The sequence below is a fragment of the Schistocerca gregaria genome, chromosome 1, assembly GCF_023897955.1.
Source record: "Schistocerca gregaria isolate iqSchGreg1 chromosome 1, iqSchGreg1.2, whole genome shotgun sequence".
Taxonomy (NCBI): Eukaryota; Metazoa; Arthropoda; class Insecta; order Orthoptera; family Acrididae; genus Schistocerca; species Schistocerca gregaria.
This window is the reverse complement of record NC_064920.1, coordinates 938066380-938094056: the sequence shown is the minus strand read 5'-3', so window position 1 is coordinate 938094056 and position 27677 is coordinate 938066380.

Sequence of the window (27677 nt, the reverse complement as noted above, 5' to 3'; positions counted from 1 at the left end):
TGTGGCAGGCTAAGTAACTTTTATTGAATGCCATTCGAGGAATGTGACCATCTTCTTCGGTGGAAAATCTTTCTCCTCTGATGTTCTTTCAGCTTAGCGGAAAGATAATCTGGACATCGTTGTTGTCAATGATCCCATCTCCAGATCAGTATCATCCCCGTCTGTGCGGCCTTGGTCAGGTTGTTAGCACCATTTCACTACGCCTGGACGAGACATTGCATTTGGTCCACTTATCGAGAGAACTTCACGCTGAATCTATGTGCAATTTAGACGTTTTGCCCACAAGAATCGCACTCCTCACGAACTTCAGCTTTAGTGTAAGTTTCCATGTGTCGTGCCATGTCACTCGCACACTGTGGTACAACTGGTATCCGTACCGTAGCAGAAGTACGCATGCAGGAAACTCGGAAAATTTACTCTCTTCTGGTAAGCCGCAGTCTTGCTCCTCAATGGGCTTCGTGTGGGACGATATGTGTAACTACTTTCTGATTAAAGTCGGCCACAACTAATATTTCATGCTCTGAATACTTCTGCGCTTTCTGAGCGTATATTTTCTCTGAAAGATCCTTTTCCCTAAGTAGGTTCTTTCAGAGAAAATATACGTTCAGTATCGCGGAAGCATATCGACCATGAAATATTAATTGGGGCCGACTTTAATCTACGGGGTATAGGCATGTCTATGGATTTACTGCAGGTGGTTCTGATGGACAATCTGGTAAAGTAGTTATTAACACATTTTTACGAAAAATGTCTTGGGCAGTTACTTCGAAAACCCATACGCAATCGAAATATTGTAGACTTTGTAGACAGGCTGATCTTATCGAGGGTATCAGTATAGTGATGGGGATAGTGATCACGATGTCATCATAGCGACGATGTTTACCGAAGTTAATGAATCCCACAAAAGGGATAAGAGAATACTCATGCTGGTAAGAGCAATGAAGCAATTGTTAGCATAATACTTAACAATGAATGGATATAATTTAGTTCCAACATGATGGGCACAGACCAACTATGGATGCAATTTAAACGATTATAAATCGTGCTCTGGAAAAGTATGCGCTGAATAAGTAGATTAAGGATGGAAAAAACTCAGCGTGACGTAATTGAAAAATTCGGAAAACGCCGAGGAAACAGACTGTTGCGCTCACGGTTCAAAATAGAGGGCAGAAGTATCGATAGGCAAAAGTTAGTAGAAATTCGTGCGATTATTAATTATTCGATGCACGAGCCAAGCAACAACGTCCTGCATCATTGGAAGATCTTGCCGAGAACCGAAGAAAATTCTGTCCCCAAGTAAAATCACTAAGTGAGTCGAAGGCTTCCATTCAGTCACTTGTCGACCAGTTTGGTGTGGCAATAGAAGGCAGCAAAAGGAAAGGTCAAGTTTGAAACTTCGCATTTTAAAAATCGTTTACGCAGGATGGTCGCCGCTATGGAGGACACAGAAATAAGCATTTATGGCTTTGAGAAGCAACTGAAGCAGTTGAAAGTAAGTAAGTCACCAGGCCCAGATGAAACCCGATATCGGTTTCCACCGTAGTCCCTTACTTAGCTTGAATTCGTCGCGAATCTCTCGCCCAGCGCAAAATCGCAAGCAAAGGGCAAAAGCGCTGTGATTACTCTATATAAGAAGGAACCCACAAAATCATACATCAGTATCAGTAACATCGGTCTGTTGCAGAACGCTTGAGCATATAAAATGGAACGAGTACCTAAAGTCATTAGTAGGGGAGGCGAATGGTCGCTTTCGGTCTACTGGAGAGTTCTAGCAAAGTGTAGCTCCTTTATAAAGCGCACCGCTTATAGAACACTAGTGGGCCACTTTCTTGACCCACTAGGTCAGATTAAAGGAAGATATTGAAACAGTTCAGAGATGGACTGCTAGATTTCTTACCGGAGGGTTCGATTAACACGCGAATGTTACGGAAATGCTCCGCGAAATCAAATAGGAATCCCTGTAAGGGAAGACGGTATTCTTTTCAGGAAACTCTGTTGAGAAAATGTGGAGAACAAGCATTTGTGACGTACTGCAGATCGTTTTCATTGCTGCCAACGCAAATTTTGCTTCAGGACTACGAAGATAAGGCAAGAGAAATCAGGGCTCATACGGAGGAAGACAGATAGCCGTTTTTCCCTCCCTTCGTTTTCGAGTGGAACAGCAAAGGAAATGACTGCTGGTACACAGCACCCTCCGCCATACACCATATGCTAGCTTGCGGACTATGTAGGTAGATGTAGATGTAGGAGTAAGGCTTGAAATATTCACTGTCACGCCCGTGGCCACCAAATATTTGTTCAAAAACCTTTAAAGTGCTAGTACACAGCCAGCACATGGATACTGATATACCGCGCAAGCAGTTTGGTTCTAGAGTTTAGTTTTAAAATTAAATTAATGGTTACAGATGTGACAGGGATTCTGTTGAAGATGATGAAAGTACTATGCCGATGGATTTAGAAGAAAACTAGTCTGTTAGTGTTTAATATGTACTGCAGATTATTCATTTATCAAATCAGCAGGTGACTGTCTATAGAGCTGTTGCATGGGTTAAGTCAAGCTACGACCTAGCAAGGCGCCATATTCAGTTACTATAATTACTTCAAGAATGTATTCTGAACAGATAATATTGTGAATCATGTACCGTCAAGAGCGACGTTCATCATTAATGGATTAAAGTTAAGTATCATACAAATTACGTCCGCTTTCTGAATTCTCATTCCTTGTCATGTTCCAGACCTCACGTCAGTATGGTTCTTCCCTCATCACGCCAACCTGTGTGAGCTAAAACACGTGCATTTCGGCCTCCACTCGTAACACGGTGTTGGCTCTTCTGCTAACACAAAAGTGATAACAATGACTGATAATGATCAGAAAGCAAGAGTGGGGCCTACGATTGCATCAGATTTCCAGAAGGATAATTTTAACTGTGATGACATGACTGATATTCTGCTAACGTGAAGCAGTGACAAATAGAAGAAATACAGAGATCGAAAATGATTCACTTTTGCTGAAATATCAGAAGAGATCTGAAAAAGTATGGATATATTCTGATGAATTATCCTGGGAGTCGCAGCATCAAGTCAACGAAATTGTTGCCGGTGTACGGCAGCAACCAACCACAAACTGGTTTAAGATTACTTTGTGGAAAGGTACTGTTACCAGTTTCGAATTGATAGATTTCATCAACAGGAGGGTTGGATGCTTTCTCCAACACACTTCTAACGTTGGTTTATGTGTGAGGTGCTGTGAAATGTCCGTATGGAAACACAAATTTTTATAATTTTTTGCCACGAGTTCTTTTCATGTTGTTCGTACTGTGGCTAGTTGCTATTGTACATCATCAATAATTTTTGTCACAAAACAGCCACGGTCTCCAATCACGTCATCAACTGAAAAAAATACAGCTACCCAGACAACCAGAAACAACAGGTTTGAACAACAGGCAATCACTGAGTTTCAAGTACAGTGCAAAGAAAGAAATTCTTTTTTGAAAACTACTGATAATAAACTTCCATTGTTTTGATTATAATTAAGTTTTTTTGCATGTGTCACACCCGTAACTTTCTGTCGCATCTGTACCATTAATTCAAAAATAAATGTATCATATAATTTCATTATTACTTGCCACAGTTCCAAAATGCTAATAGAGAAGAACCGAAATGAAAAAGATCTTTAGAAGGAAAGGGTTCACAGAATGAAATTGATTTTAATACTGACACTCGGAAAGCTATAGAAAACTATCAACTTATACAAGTAGATAAGGAAGTGTCATTGTAATATTTTCAAATCAGCAGAAATAAGAAGCTCTTGTTATATAAGAAATATTCAAAATTTTATTGCCTTGAGTATCATACCATCACCACGGATTCAACCACTGTTAATTCACTATACTTTGAAAAAGAGCTATTTAATGTTAATATAAGTTTTTAATTTCCTCCTGCTCGGTTCTTTCATTGGATTAGTTTAAATGTGAATAATGGTGTTCAGTTCCTTTATGTTAAAGATAGCAAAGTGAACAACTATTAAATATTTTCACTGTCTCCTGTGTCCTTTATACGAATTAAGTACCACTTAATCATGTCACGTTTCCTTAAGTTTGCATTTGTTTCTTAGGGCTGCTGTCCAAGGCCATAAAACAAAGAATGTAGCGACGGCTGGGCCCTTTCCTGGCAATTCTGTAACGGAGTAAAGTGAGTGGTTGTAGAGAAAGAGAGAGAGAGAGAGAGAGAGAGAGAGAGAGATCGAGGGAAAGAAGGAGAGAGGAAGGGAGGAAGAGGGAGATCGCAGAAACGCATGCACAACGAAGGATATCGCGATATTGGAATCCTAACTACCTCTCGCTATAGGGCTACAACGTCCAAGGTCCCTGCTTTTCTTAAGTGAGCGGGCTCGTTAGAAATAAATTTTCCATTTATATCTTGTGATAAAGATGACGGTAAAGAAGATCGATGGGCGAAACCAGAGAAGATGATGGAGTATGACGGATTCGCAGCCACAGTATAACCTAGCTTTCTTTTCAGTTAATTGAGCAACATATTAAGAATGCTGATCTTAAAAAATCTTCTTTGCCTCAATGCAGCGTATGTCCTGTTGTTTTTGTTATTGATGAATTCTTTTGTCAGTACTTCATTGTTGCTCAGTACAAGTTATACAACTCTGCTATCACATTACAGTAGGCATGTAGTCCGTCGGGAATGCATATGACGTGTACGGCTACAACAAGTGAGTGCCCATCGTCAAATTCAGAACCAGAAACACAGAGGGAGATAAGAGAGAGCATACATATTTGAGTTCATCTACATCTACATCGAAATCTACATGGATACTTTGCAAATCGCATTTAAGTGCCTAGCAGAGGGTTCATCGAACTACCTTCACAATTCCCTATTATTCCAATTTCGTATAGCGCACGGAAAACGCGAACACCTGTATTTTTACGTGAGAGCTCTGATTTTCTTTATTTTATTATGATTATCCTTTCTCCCTAGGTAGGTCGGCGCGGCAAAATATATTCGCGTTCGGAGGAGAAATTTCGTGAGAAGATTCCACCGCAACGAAAAACGCGTTTGTGTTAAAGCTGTCCACCCCAAATCCCTTATTTTGCGATAATAAAAAAACGTGCTGCCCTTCTTTGAACTTTTCCGGTGTACTCCATCAATCCTACCTGGTAAGGATCCCACAGCGCGCAGCAGTATTGTAAAAGAGTACGGACAAGCGTAGTGTAGACAGTCTCCTTGGCAGATCTGTTAATTTTCTAAGTGTCCTGCTAATAGAACATACTCTTTGGTTAGCCTTCCTCACAACATTTTCTAAATGTTCCTTCCAATTCAAGTTGTTCGCAACTGTAATTCTTGGGTATTTGGTTGAATTTAAGGTCTTTAGACTTGAAAGATTTGTCGTGTAACATCAGTTTAAAGGATTCCTTTTAGCATTTATCTGGATGACCTCACACTTTTCGTTATTTTGGGTCAATTGCCAATTTTCGGACCACGCAGATATCTTTTCTAAATCGTTTTGCAGTTTGTTTTGAACTTCTGAAGACTTTACTTGTCGATAAAAGACAGCGTCATCTGCAAACAAGACGGCTGCTCAGATTGACTCCCGAATCGTTTATATAGATAAGGAACGGCAAGAGATATATAACACTACCTTGTGGAACGCCAGATACCACACCTGTTTTACTCGATGACCCCTCTGACAGGAAATCACGAATACAGACACACAACTGAGACGAAATTCCATAAGCATGCAATTTCACCACAAGCCGCTTGTGAGGTATAGTGTCAAAAGCCTTCCGGAAATCCAGAAATACGGAATCGACCTGAAATCCCTTGTAAATAGCACTCAACACTTCATGTGAATAAAGAGCTAGTTGTGTTTCACAGGAAAGAAGTTTTCTAAACCCATGTTGACTCTGTGTCAATAGACCGTTTTCTTCCAGGTGATTCATAATGTTCGAACACAATATATGTTCCACTGTTATGACATGTCGCTAGCATACTTCACATACGACCAGAATATCTTTGGATTTTCTGCCAGGTTTCGGGACAAAGTTTCGTTGTGGCAACTATTACAAGCATCTCACATCGAAGTCCACAGTACATTTCGAGCTCTGTAAAATATCGCCAATCTTGGAGATTTCGTGTCTGTTTAAATTTGGCATATTTTTTTCGTTGTTTCTGCAACAGTGTTCTGACCCGTTTTGGGCACCAAGGAGGATAAGCTCCGTCGTTCGTTAATTTACTTGGTATAAATCTCTTAACTGCTATCGGTACCATTTGTCTGAATTCAAGCCACATTAGCTCTACAGTTACGTTGTTAATTTGGAAGGAGTGGGGATTGTCTCTCAGGAACGCGTCAAGTGAATTTTTAAATGCTATTTTGAATAGGTATATTTTTCGTTTATTGTTGGAAGATTTGGGGGTTCCAATATTCAGTCTCCCTACGACAATTCTGTGTTCGCTAATCCCCGTATCCGTTTCGATATCGTTATTAGCTCACGATTATTTGTTGCTAAGAGGTCAAGTGTGTTTTCACAACCGTTTACCATTCGCCTGGGCTCATGAACTAACTCCTCAAAATAATTTTGAGAGAATGTGTTTAGCACAATTTCAGATGATGTTTTATGCGCACCTATTGAATTAAACATGTATTTCGTCAACGTGTCGACGGCAAATTAAAGTCGCCACCAATAATTGTATGAGTCGGCTAGTTGTTTGAAATCAAACTCAAGCTTTCTTTGAAACTTTCCGTAATTGTGGTGGTGGTGGTTAGTGTTTAACGTCCCGTCGACAACGAGGTCATTAGAGACGGAGCGCAAGCTAGGGTGAGGGAAGGATTGGGAAGGAAATCGGCCGTGCCCTTTCAAAGGAACCATCCCGGCATTTGCCTGAAACGATTTAGGGAAATCACGGAAAACCTAAATCAGGATGGCCGGAGACGGGATTGAACCGTCGTCCTCCTGAATGCGAGTCCAATGTGCTAACCACTGCGCCACCTCGCTCGGTCTTTCCGTAATTGTATCATCTGAATTGAGAGATCTGTAAAATGATCCAATTATTATTTTATTTATTAAATAATTTATTATTTTATTTCTTGTTCTTTAGTTCAGTGGACTAAATATGAATCACTATGGTCAAACAACACACTGGTCGCTTAATTTAAGAAATGCGCAAATGGCAATGGAAGAAAGGAAATGGTATAAGAATAATTCTCTTGGCTCTGCAGCAATGTTTACATTAGACTAATACAAATTGCTGCCCACACCATGTTTGACTAAACAAAATTTTTGTGTGAGAGTATTGTGGATCTATACTGCAGGTGTACATGACTTTAAATCTGGGAAAGCCAGAATGTTCGTGTGGAATGAATCTACCGCAGGGAGCGTCCCACAGAAAGTTGGTTCATGCTTAGTCAGATATTCGGAACAAATGACTAGTGAAATGTCCTTTATCACTGCATGACAGGGCCAGCTGCGGTGGTAAAAACAAGAACTGCCATATTCTGGAACCGTAGATGTACATCCTGGAGGAAAATAAATATCTTGACACAACAGATCGCAAGTTCCTTGAATCTTGTCGTATATATATGCATGGATTGTGATCGAGATTTTGGTGTCATTTCAAAAGCAAAGAAATATTTGAAATACCACATTTTTTGCAAAGACTGGATGGTAGCAGTGAAGAAAGTCAGGAGAAGGTTTTCTGTAGTGAAAATGTAAACAGCAAACTTTCTTTCAGTTGAAGCAATGCACGCCACAGCAAAGGACAAAGCTGATAGGGACACTGAAGGAAACAAAATGCAGTTGAGGCATATTAGGTGGATTCGAATCATCAAAGAAAATCTTCTAATAATTAAGGTCAAGTATTCACTAAATCGTGATCTTGGTCTATAGAAGCAGATTTTTATGAGGCACAATATTGTTCGCCCATCAATGCCTCTTCCGCAATCTTCACATGAAGATGGCACTGAATTAAAATTTGAGAAGTGGTAACATCTTCAGGGAATAAGTAACTAAAACCCTCCAATTTATCATGGATTCTGTAACAATATATCCCATTCCCAGACAGCAGTCACTATGAGTACAAGAACAGGAAGTGGAGGAAGAAGAGGGCGTGGTGGAAGAAGGGGACGAAGAAGACTAGAAAATTCACAACGCAATGGTGCAGGAACGATGTTCTTCAAGAGAAACCACAGAAGGAAATGATTATGACAGTGTAGACACTGACTGTAAGGGGATTATGTAAAGGGACTATTAATAATCTCTCATATATATTGGAACTACACCAATATATTTTCGCTTTCGATATTTTATTTTATTTGGCAACAATGGTGATGTCATCTATGACAGTGCCGCTAAAGCAGAGTTACTAAACACAGTTTTCACAAACCCCTTCGCCGAAGAGGACGAAGTAAATATTTCAGAATTCTTGTGTAAAACAACTGGCAATGTCAGTAAGTTAGAAGTAGCTATTCTCAGCGTAACGAAATAGCTTAAATCAATGAAGCAATGAAGGCAAGGTCTCCGGTTCAGACTGTATTTGAAAAAAAAAAAAAAGGGTTTGAGCACTATGGGACTAAACTGATGTGGTCATCAGTCCCCTAGAACTTAGAACTACTTAAATCTAACTAACCTAAGGACATCACACACATCCATGCCCGAGGCAGGATCCGAACCTGCGACCGTAGCGGTTACGCGGTTCCGGACTGTAGCGCCTAGAACCGTACGGCCACTCCCTTTCGGAGTATGCTGATACAATAGATCCTTATTAAACAACCGCTCGCTCGTCAAAAGATCCGTATATAAAGACTGGAAGACTACACAAGTCACACCAGTACCAAAGGAAGCAAACAGTAGTAATCTGCAGGATTTTATACCCAAATCATGAAGTAGATTTGCAGTACGATTTTGGAACATACGCTGCGTTCGAACACTATGACTTACCTGGAAGAAAACGACTTATTGACAAACAGTCAACAGAGATTTAGAAAATATCAATGTTGTGAAACACGACTAACTCTTTATTCTCACAAAGTAATGAGCGCTATAGACAGGTGATGTCAAATTGATTCCATATTTTTAGATTTCCCAAAGATTTTTGACGCCTTTCTTCAACTGCGACTTCTGATCAAATTGCATTGCTCACGGAGTATCGCCTCAGTTGTGCGACTGGATTTGTGAGTTCCTGTCAGGAAGGACGCCGTTAGTGGTAACTGGCGGAAAGTCAACGAGTAAAACTCCCGATCTCCGTAAACGACATAGAATTCAATCTGAGCAGCCCTCTCAGATTGTTGTCAGATGATGTTGTCATTTACCGTCTAGTAAAGTCGGCAATGATCAAAACCAACTGAAAAATAATTTAGACAAGATATCCGTGGGGTGCGAAAAGCGGCAAATTGACTGTAAAGAATGAAAACTGTGGAGTCAACGTCAGTACTGAAAGAAATCCTCTAAATTTCGATTACACGATAAATTACACTTATCTGAAGGCTGTAAATTCAACTTGGTGCATAGGGATTAGTTAAGAATAACTTAAATTGAAACGATCACATAGTTAACGTTGTGGGGAAAGCAAACCAAATACTGTGATTATTGGCATAACACTTAGAAAGTCCAACAGCTCTTCTAAACAGATTGCTTACACCACGCTTGTCCGCCCTCTTTTGGAGTACAGCTGTGTGGTGTGGGATCCGCATGACGTGGGACTGAAGGCGGACATCGAAAAAGTTCAAAGAAGGGTAACTCGTTTTGTATTATCTTGAAACAGAAGAGAGAGTGCCACGGACATGGATTCGTGGATGGGAGTAGCAATCATTGAAACAAGGCGTTTTTCATTGCGGCAGGATCTTCTCATGGCATTCCATCACCAACTTTCTCCTCCGATCGCAACGGAAAATATTTTGTTCGAGCGCACCTACATCGGGAGAAATGATCATCATAATAAAATAAAAGAAATGATTTAAGTGCTCATTTTTCCCGCCCTCCGTTCGAGAGTGGAACGGTAGAGAAATAGCTTAAAGGTGGTTCGATGCATCCTCTGGTAGGTAATTAATTGTGATGTAGATGCTATATACCTACTGTGTTTTTCCGTTTCTTATATCAATTTTGCATTAATTATGAGAAAGATGTGGATGTAGGCTACATCATACGTATGTTACCAAAAAATCTTGAAAATAAAGGGTAGTGAATAACATGTGTCTGCACTTGTCTCTGTTTTACTCTAAAAGGTTTTAAGACAAAAGGAGTATAAGTATTTGTAATACATTATAAAAAATAAAACAGGGGCGCCACAGCCTCTAAATGTATCTACAACTTTACACCGTCAACTTACTAATAGAAAAGAAGGATAATAGCTCAAATAGTCTGTAAGTAGGTATTTAATTGTGGCAGTAATTTAAGCAGTTTGCTTAAGCAGGAACTGGTACCACGTGTACTCTGTGTACTCTCAGCCCCTCAATTACGAAATGAGCGTTGCAATTTGTAAGAATGAGAAATTCTACTGGCTCTGTAAATTGCAACTAGCATGCACAGCTCTTAGAAATCTTACCAGTAAAATAAAAATGATTTGTGCATTTCAAATCCGTTTGCTTGAAGCATTCCCTCCAACTGTGGCAAATTTGTACTGTTCGAAATGCTTCTTTATCATCGAGGCTAGTAATTTCCTGCTAGTTTCGCAACGAGTAATTTCCATGCTCTCAAAAATGAGATACAGCTTTTTGTTAAACATTTCATAAAGCTAGCTTTACAGTACAGCTGAAATTCTGGATATTCGTCACAATAACGCAGAAAGCAGTGCAGTGTCGTTTACACACTTGAAGTCCGTCAGTAGCATGCTGTTGTGATGAACATTCAGTATCTACACATATGACGACTGGCAGCAGAGTATGACACTTTGTATGAAATGCACACTCTTCTAATATTAATCCACTAAGGCAGCTTTTATATTTTGTATTTACCACTAGTAGCAATATCAAGCGATGGCTTGTTCTCAAACGGTACGTTGTAAGATCTTAAACACGCACATCAAAAAAAGTTATGCATCACCCCAGTTCCCAGAACTCCTGAAGATAGACGTGTACTGTGGATATTGCATCACAGACATAGTCCCTTTGACTGTTCACAGATATCACTCAATCAGCCCAATGATATAAACAACCACCCATGAGCACCGCCTGTTACACGGAGGGGGGTCCGACAGCCGATCCGGTCCAGTCATTCCAAGAGTAAGGAGGTACACAGCTCGTGTTGTCTGTAGTTTTAACCATGCCTAGACGGTCAATACCGCGGTTGGGTTGCGTCCACATTGTGGCTTTGTGCCAGAAAGGGCTCTCAACAAGGAAAGTGTCCAGGCGTCTCGGAGTGAACCGAAGCGATGTTGTTCGGACATGGAGGAGATTCAGAGGGACAGGAACTGTCGATGACATGCCTCGCTTAGGCCGCCCAAGGACTACTACTGCAGTGGATGACCGCTACCTACGGATTATGGCTTGAAGGAACTCCGACAGCAACGCCACCATGTTGAATAATGCTTTTCGTGCTGCCACAGGACTTTGTGTTACGACTCAAACTGTGTGCAATAGGCTGCATGATGCTCAATTTCACTCCCGGTGTCCATGGCGAGGTCCATCTTTGCAACCACGACACCATGCAGCGGGTACAGATAGGCCCAACAACATGCCGAATGGCTCGCCCAGGATTGGCGTCACATTCTCTTCACCAATGAGTGTCGCATTTGCCTTGAACCAGACAATCGTTGGAGGGGTGTTTGAAGGGAACCCGGTCAGGCTGAACGCCTTAGACACACTGTCCAGCGGCTGCAGCAAGGTGATGTTCCCTGCTGTTTTGGGGTGGCATTATGTGGGGGCGACGTACGCCACTGGTGGACACGGAAGGAGCCGTAGCGGCTGTACGATACGTGAATGCCATCCTCCGACCGATAGTATATTGGCGAGGCATTCGTCTTCATGGACCACAATTCGTGCCCACATCGTGCACATCTTGTGAGTGACTTCCTTCCGGATAACATCGCTCGACTAGAGTGGCCAGCATCTTCCCGAGGCATGAACCCATCGAACATGCCTGATATAGATTGAAAAGAGCTGCTAATGGACGATGTGATCCAAAAACCACTCTGAGGCATCTACGTCGAATCGCCGTTGAGGAGTGAGACAAACTGGAACAATGGTGCCTTGATGAACTTACGGATAATATGCCACGACGAATACAGGCATGCATCAATGCAGGAGGACGTAGTCCTGGGTATAAGAGGTACTGGTGTGTACAGAAATCTGGACCACCACCTCTGAAGGTCTCACTGTATGGTGATACAACATGCAATGTGTGGTTTTCATGAGCATTAAAAAGGCGGAAATGATGTTTATGTTGATCTCAATTCCAGTTTTCTGTACAGGTTCCGGAACTTTGGGAAACGAGATGATGCAAAACATTTTTTGATGTGTGTATTATTCTTCAAATTATTTGAAAAATCCACCAGAGCTGCTTTTTTATACACCGTTTGAAAAAATAATTAGCACACCTGGAAAGACGACGTCAGTTTTCACCTGATGACAGCATGTTCCTCTGGGGGATAGTAGACGTACTGATAATGATTTCAACGTCATCTGCCACCAGGTAGCGTAGTGGCATAGCTACCAGATCACAATCTGTGTATACACTTTAGTAGGTAACGCTCACAGCCACAAGTCTCAGTGTGGTGCAAACGTGTGAAGCAAGATGGCAACCATGACACGGAGACGCACTCGTGCTTCCTACAGCCAACTGAGCGAGTTGGAAAGGGGTCAAACAGTTGCCATCCGAGTGCTGGGATGGCCCTTTCCGATAAAGCCGCACAAGTTGGAAGTGCTGCTTCAGTTGTGCAACGAGGCTGGTATCAGTAGACGAGGTTCTGGACGGCCGCACAGCATAAAAGCGAGCCGGGATTGTCGTATTGTAAGGACAGCAGTGTCAGGTCATACTACCACAGCACAGATAACAGGGCTTGTGAGCACAGACGTGTCAACACAAACTGTTGCGAATCGGTTATTACAAGAGGGAGTAAGGGCACACCTCTAGCCCGTCTTCCACTCACGCCAGAGCATCCACATACACCTCTCGCCTGGTGCAGTCAGCGGATCACTTGGAAGATGGAAAGGTGCGCCATAGTATTCAACGATGAAAGCAGATTCTGCTCGTACATAAGTGATGATCGTTTCCGCGTACGACGTAGACCAGGGGAGTGCTGTCTCGCAGAGTACATTCGTCCAAGACACACTGGCTTCACCACGGCTTTGTACTTTCGGGTGCGATAAACTACAACCCTCGTTCATCTTAGATGTTTCTGGGGGGGGACGCTAACCAGCGCTCGGTACGTGCAGAAAGTTGGTAGATCCTTTTTTCTGCCATTCTTGCAACAGGAAAGTAATCTGTTGTTCCAAAAGGATAACGCTCGCCCATATAACGAGCTCTGCAAGATCACCAGCAACTTCCCTGGCCAGCATGATCTCCGGACTTGTCTCTAAACGAGCACATGTGGGACATCATGGGACGAAAAGTGAGTCGTACCATTTGTCAACCAACAAGTCTTACAGAACTACGTGAACGAGTCGATCAGGTGGTGGAATAACTTATCCCAGAACAGTATTCGTCATGTGTAAGATTAACTGGATGCCACTGTCAACGCCTGCACTTCTGTCTGTGGAGGCTACACCACGTACTAATTTTTGAGCATGGATATCTCAGAACCGCCTGTGCAGCTGATCTACAGACGTAGTCATCTCATGTACTCCATATGCACTATTGGAACAATAAATCTTGAGTGAATAGGAAACCTCTAACAGGGTGTACTATTTTTTTCTGGTAGTGTATTGTATTCACTGCTACCAGTTTCGAGCAGCAGATCACCCTCAAGTGCTACATAATGCGATATTAAATGTTATTCTGCAGATCTGTTGCTTGACTTGGTGTTTTGAAAGAGAGGAGGTTCCCTCTTATTGCAGTCTTCGTGTGCAATACCCTGAGCACTGTATGCTCCTCAAACGTAGAGTAATACAACGAAAGCATCTAGTTCTTCCAGGCTCAGGGGTCAATCGTTATTACCAGCTGAGCTGTGAGCCTTTTCTTCAGTGTACTTTTATCAGTTTCAGGCTCGGGTCATTGACGAGTAGCCGCAACACAGAGAGTGGCGAGTCATCTACAACATGTCGTTTGCGTGTCGCATCGACCTGGGTATCTCCTTCAACACATTCTGGGCGCTGCACCTACGTGCTGTGTCTATTGGCTCAATCCGTGTTCACTTGGTGACAGTGGAAGTCTCCATTTAGTCGCCAGAGAGAGGATGCCGCACCGCGCCGTCTTGTGAGTCGTCTAAAACACCTCGATAATCGCCACTGTCAGCTGAAAATTGAATCATATGCCAATATCCTTTGTAGCTGGTGAGAAATAAGGAATGACGGCAGGAGACCGGTCTTGATGTAGTTTGAGTTATGCATTTACATTAGATGATCAGTGATACTGCGTTTCAGCTTTGAATAAAGGCTCCATCAGACTGATAACGCCTCCTTCCCGCTGTTCTCGTCCCTGTCGAAGACCTTATGCTGCATTGCACACACAATTTATAAATCCGACACCAAAGAATGGAAGAAAGAAAGCCTCACAGTGGACTGTGCGCTCATTGGTTCAAAAACTTCAGTAGAATGGTTCGTGCTTAGGTTGTGAAAGGGGTAGGTAGTCGTCAGACGGATTACATTTCGCTTGTTGTTCATTTGTGCGTCTGAATCACTTCAGTCAGCTGTTTCGATTGGAACAAACTCGTAGTCCTCTTCCGCATTTGTTTCACTACCGGATTTATCACTCGATTGCGTCGGTGAAACGTCCTCCAGATAGTACAGAATCTCGGCCTTCATAAGCCCACGTTGTCTTCCATCGTAGCTCCAATGATGCGAACTCGCGGAAATAAGCCGAAAACTCACGTCGCTGGCGTCAGGACTGCCTCAGCTCTCTCTGCATCACAGACAAGACATACTGACGGGATACTCCTGTAAGGGCGACGCGCCTGACATCTGCTGTTGTGTAAGAGAACTATCAGCAGCGCCCCAGACAGCGGTGGAAGAGGGGATGAGCTTTCCTACTGTATAATATGTTACTCTTCGGTTTCCTATTGTCACTTCGTAGGTCTGCATGTCGCCAGTCAGTAGAAAACGGAAAGCTGCGCTGATATGAAGTATTGTCCGACCTCCGAATTCTTCGTACTTCACATTCTTTCTAGCCCAAAGTGTGGTAATACACGCCAACATCTCGTGAATAACGTCCAGGCTCGGCCAGAAACTATTTATTGTCTGAGAACCGGATTTACTGATATCAAATTGCTTTAAAATGCGTATGGGTCAAAAGTGATCCACAGTGTACCACTGGTATAACAGGTAAATTTTTAATGTTTCCGTGTGGGTTAGGGGGATGACATTTTGGTGACTTGTATAACCCCATAAATGATGAAAAGTCACAGTAGCGTTTGGTTCCACAATGATTATGGAAGGGGGTAGGGCTCTCGAAGAATCCTCGTGGGCCGAAAATGGCCCACTTGGTACTTCGAATATCAAATGCATAGTGCATTTTACCGTATCGTTTGGTTCTCTCTTTTATGTATAACAAATTGTCCATCTTAAACATTTTAACAGTGGAAAATGGAAATGATCGTATGGCATCCGTGGCCGGGAGTTCCCAGGTGGGAAGTTCGGCCGCCAAGTGCAGGTCTTATTGAGTGCGACACCACATTGGGCGACTTGCCCGTCGACAATGGGGATGAAAAGATGATGAGGACAGCACAACACCCAGTTCATGAGGGGAGAAAATCTCCCACCACAGCCGGGAATCGAACCCGGGCTCTCGTGCGCCGACCTTTCAGTTATCGGGGCGGACTTTTTTTAACAGTTATTATGTACAACAGAAAAGAATACGTTAAATTACTTCATTTTTTTAGGCTAGCTCACAGGATCCAACAGTAAACCCTCGGCACGTGATGTCTCTGTGTTTTGTTTCATACTATACGCTAGGTTGAATACGTTTACACACTGAACTTCGGCGTTGGCCTTCGGACAAATCGTCTGCGCTAACTACACGCATTGTCATATTATGAAACGAAAACTGATTTTGAGGAAAGGGTAATAATATTCGTACGTGTATCGTTACATTACGACTGGATTCGACATACAGCGGCGGCGAAAGCGTTCGATGACCGGGATCAGAACTACTAGAAACCCGATGCAATAACCCTTTAACTGAAAGAGGGGCTTCCAGTCCCTGCCACAGGTGTAGGCCAGTAGTTTATGGCTTCTGTCCGACTGTTGCCATCACAGCCGGTCTGGAAACCTGTAGTCTGAGCCGGAGCCGCGCTGCAGCCTGCTGAGGTGCGGCCGTGAGCGTAATCTACCCGGCGCCCTAATGTGGACAATGGGGATAAAATGCAGACCCAGCTGACCCGCGCCGTGGCGTTAAGTCCCGGTTAGGAGGGTTAGCGGCCGCCCAGTACGTTCGTTTCCGTCTTTAATGCTCTCAGATATTCTAGCGGGCCTGCTATTCGTTCTCGTTTCCGATCGTTGGCTAAGCGTTACGTATGGCGCCGAATACGGCGCGCGGCCGGTTCGTCGCCGCTACAGTCTGCTAGCGCCGTCTCTGCGCGTCCGCGAGTAGCGTGACTTTCCAAGCGGTCACCCTGACTCCAGCGACGATGGAGATACTGTTCTTAGCCTGGCAGTTCATTTAGGAACTGCCGGAGGATTCAGAGCAGTTCCTCTGCGTAGATGATAGCGCCAGGGCGTTAAGTACAAGATAAGTACGAAAAAGTCAATCAAACTCTGTCATCAAATTATAAAAAAAACCCTAAGGGCTCTGTGTGGCATGCCATCAGTGAAAGATGATTTTTTTTTTACGAATTACAAACTATCGACTTTTGTATTCCACTTGCTTAGGTTGTAAGAGGTCCATAATTAGAGAACTTGTTGCTAGCTCACTCGAGCTGATATAATTTCGATGTATTGCTCATGCGCTGCCTGCGATATGTAAGCTAGAAGAGAATCTGAGACCAAAGAGTAGTATTGACTGTAGTAGGAACTGTGTAGCAGTAGGAGTTTGTTGTTGGTAGCGAGCAGTCTGGTCTGGTGTATCGTGTTGGCTGGGCCGGTCGTGTGCAGCGATGGCAGAGCCTGAGCGTTATAGGATAAGGTAAAAGCAGCCTCGCGCATATGTAGTATTGTTACATCAAGTCCTATGTAAATGTTTAAAAAAATCTGTTAGTAATAAGCTTTCTCATAAAAAGTAACTTTTGACATTTATCGCAATTTAAAGAATTCACTAATTTCTCCAATCCTTGGCAATCCCGGTTATTGAAAAGAAAAGTCAATTCTTTCCTTTTTTATGAGACAAATCTATCGGCCAGCATTGCACTTAGCTGCGCCAGGAAAATTTCTTATAGGAGCAGATATATACGCGTTATCCGGCGACCTAATTAAGGTAAGATTTTTCAGCTTATTCAGAATTATGTATCAGGGCCATGCTGACGTCCAAAATTTACCAGGTTAACTTGACTGTCAATTATTGAAAGGTTATAGGTTTGTCACATCGTATTATATTTTCACTGTTGGGTAGTTACGCTAAATGAGAATATTATTCATATTATTTTATATTTTGTGGGGAGGTTACACTTGGCGACAACCGGCCAGGATCGTATTTTTGTGAATTTCTGAGAAGTGGTCAGCTATATATCTGCTCTTATTTACTTAAAATTAAAAGTAGTTTGCATCTGGCGCAACGCATTTACTAATTTGTCACTTTTTCTTTCACAGATCATCGGCAATTTATTGCTCTTTGTTGTAACTGTATTTATTCCATTTTTGCTTTGTCTTTGTTTGATTTTGTGCTTAACTTCGAGTTGTGAAAATGCCGCGCAAAACTGCTAACAGTGCATCGCGATGTGCAAGGAGTGAAAAAGCTGACTCGAATAATTTGACCGATAATACTAGCGACACTCAGTGTAATAGTGATAATCCTCTCATTACAGATAATCAGTGTGTGCCGATCACTAGTAATGATTTTGATGCTAATGATGAGCAAACAAATTCAATTGTGTCCTCTGTTAATTTAATGACAATTGATGACGCGGCACTTTCCGTTACAATGAACGCTGTCCAATTTGACACGCCCGATTTGCAAAATTTACGTAGCGAACAGATAATTGTTTGTAACGAAGGTGAACAACATACACAAAACACGTCAGATTTATTTGATTCCGCTCTAGTGGCCAACAGTGCACATCCGATTAGCGAACCTTTTCGTGAATCAGGCAAAGACCAAATGGTTATTCAAAACGTGTCACATGCAGATACACCATCACACATCATAGAAAATGGAGTCGCTACTTTTGGCATGGATCAAGTTATGGCAGTATTGCTACAACTTGATGAAAAACTCAGATAGTCGAATGAAAAACAAGACGACAATTTCAAACGACTTAATGAATGCTGTCAGACAGTACTACAGATGTTAATTTTAGTGATGAAATATGCTAGAAGTAAGAAACTCTATACTATATGAAGTAATGAATGAAAATGAATAATTGTATGAAGTAAATGGTAATATGAATATGTATAATGAAGTGTCTATTTTTTGCAGATGATAATAAATGATGATGAATAGTTATATGAAGAATATGCTAATATGAATAATGAAGTTTCTCTTTGCAGATGATGATAATGATGGAGTTTATATATTTACTGTTAGTTAAGAAATGCTATGTAGTTATTTAAGTATTTGTGGCAGTTCCTTTTGACAGTATGTCTTATGTCGCATAGTATAGTGACTAAATGTTTTGGAAAAGACAGCTAGAGTACATACATATTAAGTACACGTTTCATTACCTGTTAATTCGAAGTTCACTACTTTTCAGCATAATACACATTTTTTTCTTTCAGGTCAATAACCCATTTTGTAATTTTTCCAGGAGAAGCTTTTCAGGATATTAATATGCTATAAGCTGTTAGTTATTAAACCTGTTCTAGTACTTTAATTGTTTTACCCAGTTGTGTCTATCATTTATGAATGTGATCACATATACTACACTTGTTTCATAACCTTGCTACAGCTGACTCATGACGAATGACGTTAATAATCCTTATTTCCAGCAATAAATCAAAAGCCAATATTTTCATGCCCCAGCAATTAATTATCGATCTCAGTGCAATGCATTGCTAAAAAAATAAAATATTGCGAGTCCCAACTATTACCAGTATACAACTAAACAATGCTACCAGTTTAAGATATATTTTTAGTCCTAAAGATAATGCAAATTTTCTGTGTATTGATTCCATTATGTCTATGTATTATTGGACTACCGACCTTGAGTAATAGTTCCAATGTCTTACATTTTAAATATGTCTTATGTCACTTACATAATATCGTATATAAAGACCAGTAACTTGATGCTACACTCAATAACTCCTGTTTTAAATGATGACTTGTGAATAACACTGAATAATGTTTTGTAACTAGCCAATGAATGTCAGTAACTCAATAGCTCCTGTTTTAAATGGTGATTTGTGAATAACACTGAATAATGTTTTGTAACACTATATGAATATTTTGTAACTGGCCAATGAATGCCACTGATTCAGTCAGATGAGTTATGAATAGTGTTTCGTAATACTCAATATTGTTCATATCGGTTGATACACTAGTGTAATTCTATGATGACTAGCAGAAGACTTAATGTGTCCTTCACCTTCTGACCTAATTACTGCAATATCCGTTTATCCTGTCCATCCTCAAGATCATGGAGCACTATATTGGTTTTTGCACTAATTCTACGTTGCTGTAAGAGTATGGATTCTACAAGAATATGGTGTTGACATATCAAGCTGTCCACCACCTTGAACGATGGAGATGTTATTATGGTCCCACTGTTTGGTGTACCTAATGTACTACCAAAATGATAACATTGAATATTAATACCATTTCAGTGTCTTGGCTACACTGATAAATACTTCAGGGAAGAGAACTTCAGATTGTCTCACTTGGTGTTGTGCTTCTGTAGAAAGATATGGACTTTCAGTGCAGCTACGTGCAACCTACTGTGCTACAACCATGATGCAATCCTTCCCATTCCTTTCCTAGTTCCTGTAAAATAGTAAAGGCTTATACAGTGCATTTAAATTCTTGTAAAATGATATGTTTTGTACTCAGTGCGTGTGCACTCTATTTTGTTAATATATTTTGTACTATATATATATATATATATATATATATATATATATATATATATATATATATATGGAAGAAACATTCTGTCTATTGCTTTAAAGGCTCTAATATCTTAGTTAAACACTGCGACAAAAAAACGAAACCGCTCAATTTCACAGCAAAGCAAAGCATTTTTGTCCCACATTTGGTTTTGCCGGGAGTGGAAACAATGATGTTTAAAACATATGGAGGCTATGTTCCTTTAAATCGTTATTAGAACATTGTATACAAATTTGAAGTAAATCGTCAAGAACTTTCGAGACTTTTGCTACGATTTGTTTATACAAATAAATGTTCCTTGTTCAAAATCGTAAGTATCTGACATTTTGTTTTTACAAATTGCTTTGAAATTGTAACACAATGTTACATTCGAATACGAGTGTATATTTACACTGAAGCCCCAAAGAAACTGGTATAGGCATGCATATTCAAATACAGAGATACGTTAACAGGCAGAATACGACGCTGCGTCTATATAAGACAAGAAGTCTCTGGCGCAGTTGTTAGATCTGTTACTGCTGCTACAATGGCAGGTTATCAAGATTTAAGTGAGTCTGAGCGTGGTGTTATAGTCTGCGCACGAGCGATGGGACACAGCATCTCCGAGGTAGCGATTTTCCCGTACGACCATTTCATTAGTGTACCGTGAACATCAGGAATGCGGTAAAACATCAAATCTCCGACACTGCTGCGGCCGGAGAAAGATCCAGCATGAACGGGACCAACGACGACTGAAGAGAATTGTTAAACGTGACAGAAGTGCAACCCTTCCGCTGATTGCTGCTGACTTACATGTTGCGCCATCAAGTGTCACCATGACCGATATGGGCTTTCCGAGCCGAAGGCCCACACCTATTCCCTTGGTGACCGTACGACACAAAGCTTTACTCCTCGCCTGGGCCCGTCAACATTGGCATTGGATTGTTGATGACTGGAAACATGTTGCCTGGCTGCCGAGTCTCGTTTCAAATTGTATCGAGTGGATGGAGACAACCTCATGAAGCCATAGAACCTGCGTGTCAGCAGGGGACTGTTCAAGATGGTGGATGCAATGTAATAATGAGGGTTGCGTGCAGTTGGAGTCATAAGAGACTCCCGATACGTCTAGATACGACTCTGACATGTGACACGTACATAAGCATCCTCTCTAATCATCATGGAGATGTTATTATGGTCCCACTGTTTGGTGTAGCTAATGTACTACCAAAATGATAACATTGAATATTAATACCATTTCAGTGTCTTGGCTACACTGATAAATACTTCAGGGAAGAGAACTTCAGATTGTCTCACTTGGTGTTGTGCTTCTGTAGAAAGATATGGACTTTCAGTGCAGCTACGTGCAACCTACTGTGCTACAACCATGATGCAATCCTTCCCATTCCTTTCCTAGTTCCTGTAAAATAGTAAAGGCTTATACAGTGCATTTAAATTCTTGTAAAATGATATGTTTTGTACTCAGTGCGTGTGCACTCTATTTTGTTAATATATTTTGTACTATATATATATATATATATATATATATATATATATATATATATATATATATATATATATATATATATATATATATATATGGAAGAAACATTCTGTCTATTGCTTTAAAGGCTCTAATATCTTAGTTAAACACTGCGACAAAAAAACGAAACCGCTCAATTTCACAGCAAAGCAAAGCATTTTTGTCCCACATTTGGTTTTGCCGGGAGTGGAAACAATGATGTTTAAAACATATGGAGGCTATGTTCCTTTAAATCGTTATTAGAACATTGTATACAAATTTGAAGTAAATCGTCAAGAACTTTCGAGACTTTTGCTACGATTTGTTTATACAAATAAATGTTCCTTGTTCAAAATCGTAAGTATCTGACATTTTGTTTTTACAAATTGCTTTGAAATTTTAACACAATGTTACATTCGAATACGAGTGTATATTTACACTGAAGCCCCAAAGAAACTGGTATAGGCATGCATATTCAAATACAGAGATACGTTAACAGGCAGAATACGACGCTGCGTCTATATAAGACAAGAAGTCTCTGGCGCAGTTGTTAGATCTGTTACTGCTGCTACAATGGCAGGTTATCAAGATTTAAGTGAGTCTGAGCGTGGTGTTATAGTCTGCGCACGAGCGATGGGACACAGCATCTCCGAGGTAGCGATTTTCCCGTACGACCATTTCATTAGTGTACCGTGAACATCAGGAATGCGGTAAAACATCAAATCTCCGACACTGCTGCGGCCGGAGAAAGATCCAGCACGAACGGGACCAACGACGACTGAAGAGAATTGTTAAACGTGACAGAAGTGCAACCCTTCCGCTGATTGCTGCTGACTTACATGTTGCGCCATCAACAAGTGTCACCATGACCGATATGGGCTTTCCGAGCCGAAGGCCCACACCTATTCCCTTGGTGACCGTACGACACAAAGCTTTACTCCTCGCCTGGGCCCGTCAACATTGGCATTGGATTGTTGATGACTGGAAACATGTTGCCTGGCTGCCGAGTCTCGTTTCAAATTGTATCGAGTGGATGGAGACAACCTCATGAAGCCATAGAACCTGCGTGTCAGCAGGGGACTGTTCAAGATGGTGGATGCAATGTAATAATGAGGGTTGCGTGCAGTTGGAGTCATAAGAGACTCCCGATACGTCTAGATACGACTCTGACATGTGACACGTACATAAGCATCCTCTCTAATCACTTACATCCATTCATGTCCATTGTGAATTCCGACGGACTTGGGCAATTCCAGGAAGGCAATGAGGCACTCCACACGTCCAGAATTGCTATAGAGTGGCTCCAGGAGCACTCTTCTGTGTTTAAACACTTCCGGTGGCCACCAAACTCCCCAGACATGAACATTATTGAGCGTGTCTGGGATGCCTCGTAACGTGCTGTTCAGAGGAGATCTCCATCTCCTCGTACTCTTATGGTTTATGGACAGTCCTGCAGGATTCAAGATGTTCATAGCCTCCAGCACTACTTCAGACATTAGTCGAGTTCATGCCACGTCGTGTTCCGACACTTCTGCGTGCTCGCGAAGGTTCTACACGATATTAGGCAGGTGCACCAGTTTTTTTGGCTAATCAATGTCTATGCAACGCTTTCTTTTCTGAAACAGGTTGGTTTCATTCACGATTCAAATGTGCCTAACATTCCACACTCTTTTGGCTACATAAACCAATTTGGTACAGCGAAAAACCATTCTAAGTTGCAAATTAAACTTCTTTTATTTACTCGATGACTAGTTTCGAGCCAGGATCCATTTTCAAATCGTCTCACAGGATAGGAAACTAAATATGCACTCATGTACAATACAGACATTACCAACCTTTAAGCACATGCCAAAAATGCATACATTTCGTTTCAAAACTTATATAACAGATAGCCAAAAGATATTCCAAAAATGCAAAAAACATTAACAATATATATACGTGTTATGAAGTACAAATGAACAGCTGCAGCGCATACAGACAACTGGCACTCTACTCCTCCCGCTGCCATAAGGAAACAGAGGGAAGGAGACGCCCTGTCAGGATGTGGGATGCAGGAAACCTTTTTGTGTTTATTACAATGTTCTCCAATAATGAAAACTATAACAATTAATACAATAATAATACAAGTCAACAGTCTAATAATACTTTTAAAACCTTTATCTAAAACAGTTAATTACTTAAAATCACTGAACAGTAAAACGCAGCAGCGCCACATACTGCGCGTATGACAAAGCTGCATGCCACACTGGCACGTAAAAATCATTAAACGTCAACAACGTAACGAAATAATAAGCAACCAGGTGCATAAAAGAAATTTAATTTCTTTACCGGTTTCGGGCATTTAGTGTCCTTCCTCAAAAGGTTATATTTATTGTGATAGGCAAAGAGAGCAAAATAGCAAGACATAGTTAAATCCTTCATCACTTCTTACCTTTTGCAAGCATAAAAAATTCACCATAACAAACTTCCCAAAATATATGAAGATCAAACAATTTTTTCTGACATGTCCTAGGTAAAAACAGATATTAAACCACGAAGTTGTCTTTCACAAAGCACCAGAAATCTACTTGGCCCCCTGGGGGAGACATAGCAGAAACACAAGTGGAGTTGTAGAGGGAGGGGGGTAAGAGATAGAGGAGGGGTGGATGAAGGGCTTGGAAACGAGAGGGGAGGGAGGAGCATGAAGATCAAGGAGTACAAAAAGAGGCAAGCCGGCAACATGGCAACAATGTGACTAATATATTATCACAAGACTAAAATAAACTTACTGAAATTGGGCCAGAAACAACTATTTGCCATTTTTGTAAACAAATAGATAAGAACTACGGTAGACTAAAGGATTCAACAGGCAGACTATACACGTATATTACTCAAGAGTATTCGTATGGATAATATATGCTAACAAAAAGGAATGCAAATATTTTTTAAAAAATCTTTTATAGTGAAGACCACATAATCAACCAGTAAACCGAACTTTATAATGTGCTAAAAACATCATACCACATATTCAGCGTAAATGCACAGCAATCATAGAAACCTATAGGCACTACAGACAATAGCGCATACTGAACTGAAAAGTTGTAGGTACTCTGATTTTATCCATACTGGATGAGAGGTCGTCGTTGTGAATATACATGTTAAAAATATATCGGCTAAACCACTTGTTTATGGTGTAAAACACTAAGATTGACGCGTTTCGGAAGTCAAGCTTCCATCATCAGAATAATAAAAAGTAAAAGAACCAGTAAAAACTCGCTAAAATGGAACATGCACCAGGCACAGTAAAATAGATAATAAAATTAAAACATCGTGGCTACTTCCCTTGTTGCAGCCGTGTCTTCCAAGGTGCATCTCCATGTAGTCGTCAAAATATACAAATAACTCTAAAATGGTGTCGCCTATGGTGTTCAGCATCTAACCACATGGCTCATCGATAGAGGAGAGAGCCATTTTAGTGAGTTTTTACTGTTTCTTTTACTTTTTATTATTCTGATGATGGCAGCTTGACTTCCGAAACGTGTCAATCTTAGTGTTTTACACTATAAACAAGTGATTGAGCCGATATATTTTTTAACATGTAACTTGTAGGTACTCCTTAGTTTATCAGCAATGGAATGCTATAACGGTGGGGAGCACATGACAAACCAATGGTAACTGCAAGAACCGAAGTACAGACGTTAAAATATGCAACGTATTTTTATAAAATGGGGAAGGCAAAGTGTAATGGGCGATGGGGGGAGGGCCCACGAGCTGCGGGCGGTAGTTAGGTGGATGAAAAAGCCGGAAACTGAACTCAGTACATGACAATCAACCTTGGGAACAAAATGTCGCTATGGCAATTTTACAGAAGGAGAGCTGGGGGAGGGAGGGGGAGAAGGGAAATGTGGGGTAGGGTGTGTGTGTGGGAACCGGGTATATCAGTGCTTGTGGAAATGACAACGGGGTTGGTGGCAGGGGAAGAGAGTAGGGATTCTTCATCATTTTCGAACAGAGCGAATAACCGACTAAAGCGAAAATCGACTTTTTCATTCGAAACTTTTCGGTTCGTTTCATTTGCTTTTAAAAATCAGAATTCCTCCAAAATATCCAGCTGTATACCTCTAGATGCGTGATAACCTTCAGTATGTTGTCTATAATACCAACCTGACGACACTAATTTTTTTAAATGCTGTCCAAATGTAGTCCTATTAGAAGGACCCACATGTTCTTTAAAACGGTGAGAGAACTTCAACTCGTTTGATCAACATAAAATGGTTCACAGGATCCTCGCCGCAACTTATGTACGCCTGATGAATTATATTACCACTCACCTATTGCCGAGCCTATGTTTCAACTTATATCGTAGCTGCCAACTCGTACGGAGTCCTATCATAAACTTGTTGGGAAGGAGCGGGTCTACTTTTCAGAGACTGGTCCTCTGTATTGCAACATTAGCTACATTTTTTATCATCTGTCCGAGGTGGTTTCATCTGCCTATGCTTTTTGCACAAACCGGAAACCGGCGATTGATTATAGCTATTAGCCATCGCAACATGCTTCAAAATGTTTAACTCTTTATTAACTTTGTCCTCATTTAGAGGAAAACTCAAGCCGTTCTAACGTAGAACAAAAGTAGACTACATTACGTGTAATGGAGTGATTGGAATCATTGCATATTACAGTATCAGATTACGTTGGCTTCCGATAAACTGAAAAGCTAAGGCTCTCATGATTTCTCGTAATAAGCAAATCCGGAAAACTCAGCTTCCTGTCCGCTTCAACTTCGAATGTGTACGTTATCTTCGGATTCTGCTCACTGAATAAATTTAAAACGGGTACAACCTTATCATAAGTGCCCTTCAAAATCAAGAAAACTTCAACATCTCTTATACAAAAAACGACGTTATCAGAGAGATCCCGACTGAGATTAAAAATTCTGCTCTCCAAGTTCTTAATAATAATGTCAACCAGTAAGCCTGAGAGGCAACTGGCCATAGCAAAGCCATATATCTGTTGGTAGAACTTATTATCAAAACCAAAGCAGTCATATGATGGACTGTCAACGCGACGGCCTTACGCCACCTCGCTGGGAGTGCCCGTATGCCTACATGGTAGCACTTTACTCTTCGGCGTCGGAGCCAACGTCTTACTGTGTTAATAACCTCCCCAGCATCAGCGTACTGCTTCCCGTTTAGTGCATTTTTCATTGGGCCAAACAGATGGAAGTCGGAAGGTTGGATGGATGAGAAAGAACAGTCCAATGAAGTGTTGTGAGTTGATCTCGGGTGCGCATCATCGTGTGAGGTGTTGCGTTGGTATGGAGACGAAGGAATTCATTTGCGTTTTTGTGGCGACGAGTATTTTGAAGTCGTTTCTTTAATTGCATTAGGATAGCACAATACACTTCAGAATTGTTGGAGGAAATGAAACGGAGTGACTCCTTCAGAGCCTCAGACGCCCGTCGTCATGACTACCGGCTGAGGGTGCGCCTTTGAACTACTTCTTCGGAGGAGAGATGGTGTGGCGCCACTCCTCGAATTGCCGTCGTGTTTCCGGTTCTAGGTGTTGAACAAATTTTTCATTGGCTGTGACGATGTTCAACAAAAAATTGTGACGATCATTCTCGTAATGCGCAAACAATTCCGCACAGATGGTCCTCCGTCGCTCTATACTGCGGCGAGGAATCCAGCAGGCACACGCTTTTGAGCAGCCCATTTGATAGACGAGTGTTTCAGCGCTATCAACTGAGACGTCCAGTTAAGTAGCGAGGTGTTTAATTGTGATCCGTCTATCACCTCGGACGAGAGTGTCCTCACGTTCCAACTTCGCACGAGTCACAGCTGTGTGCGGCCGGCAGGCACGCGGGAGGTCGAGTAGGTTAGCGCATTTTTCAACCGATATTGACCGAGAAAGAA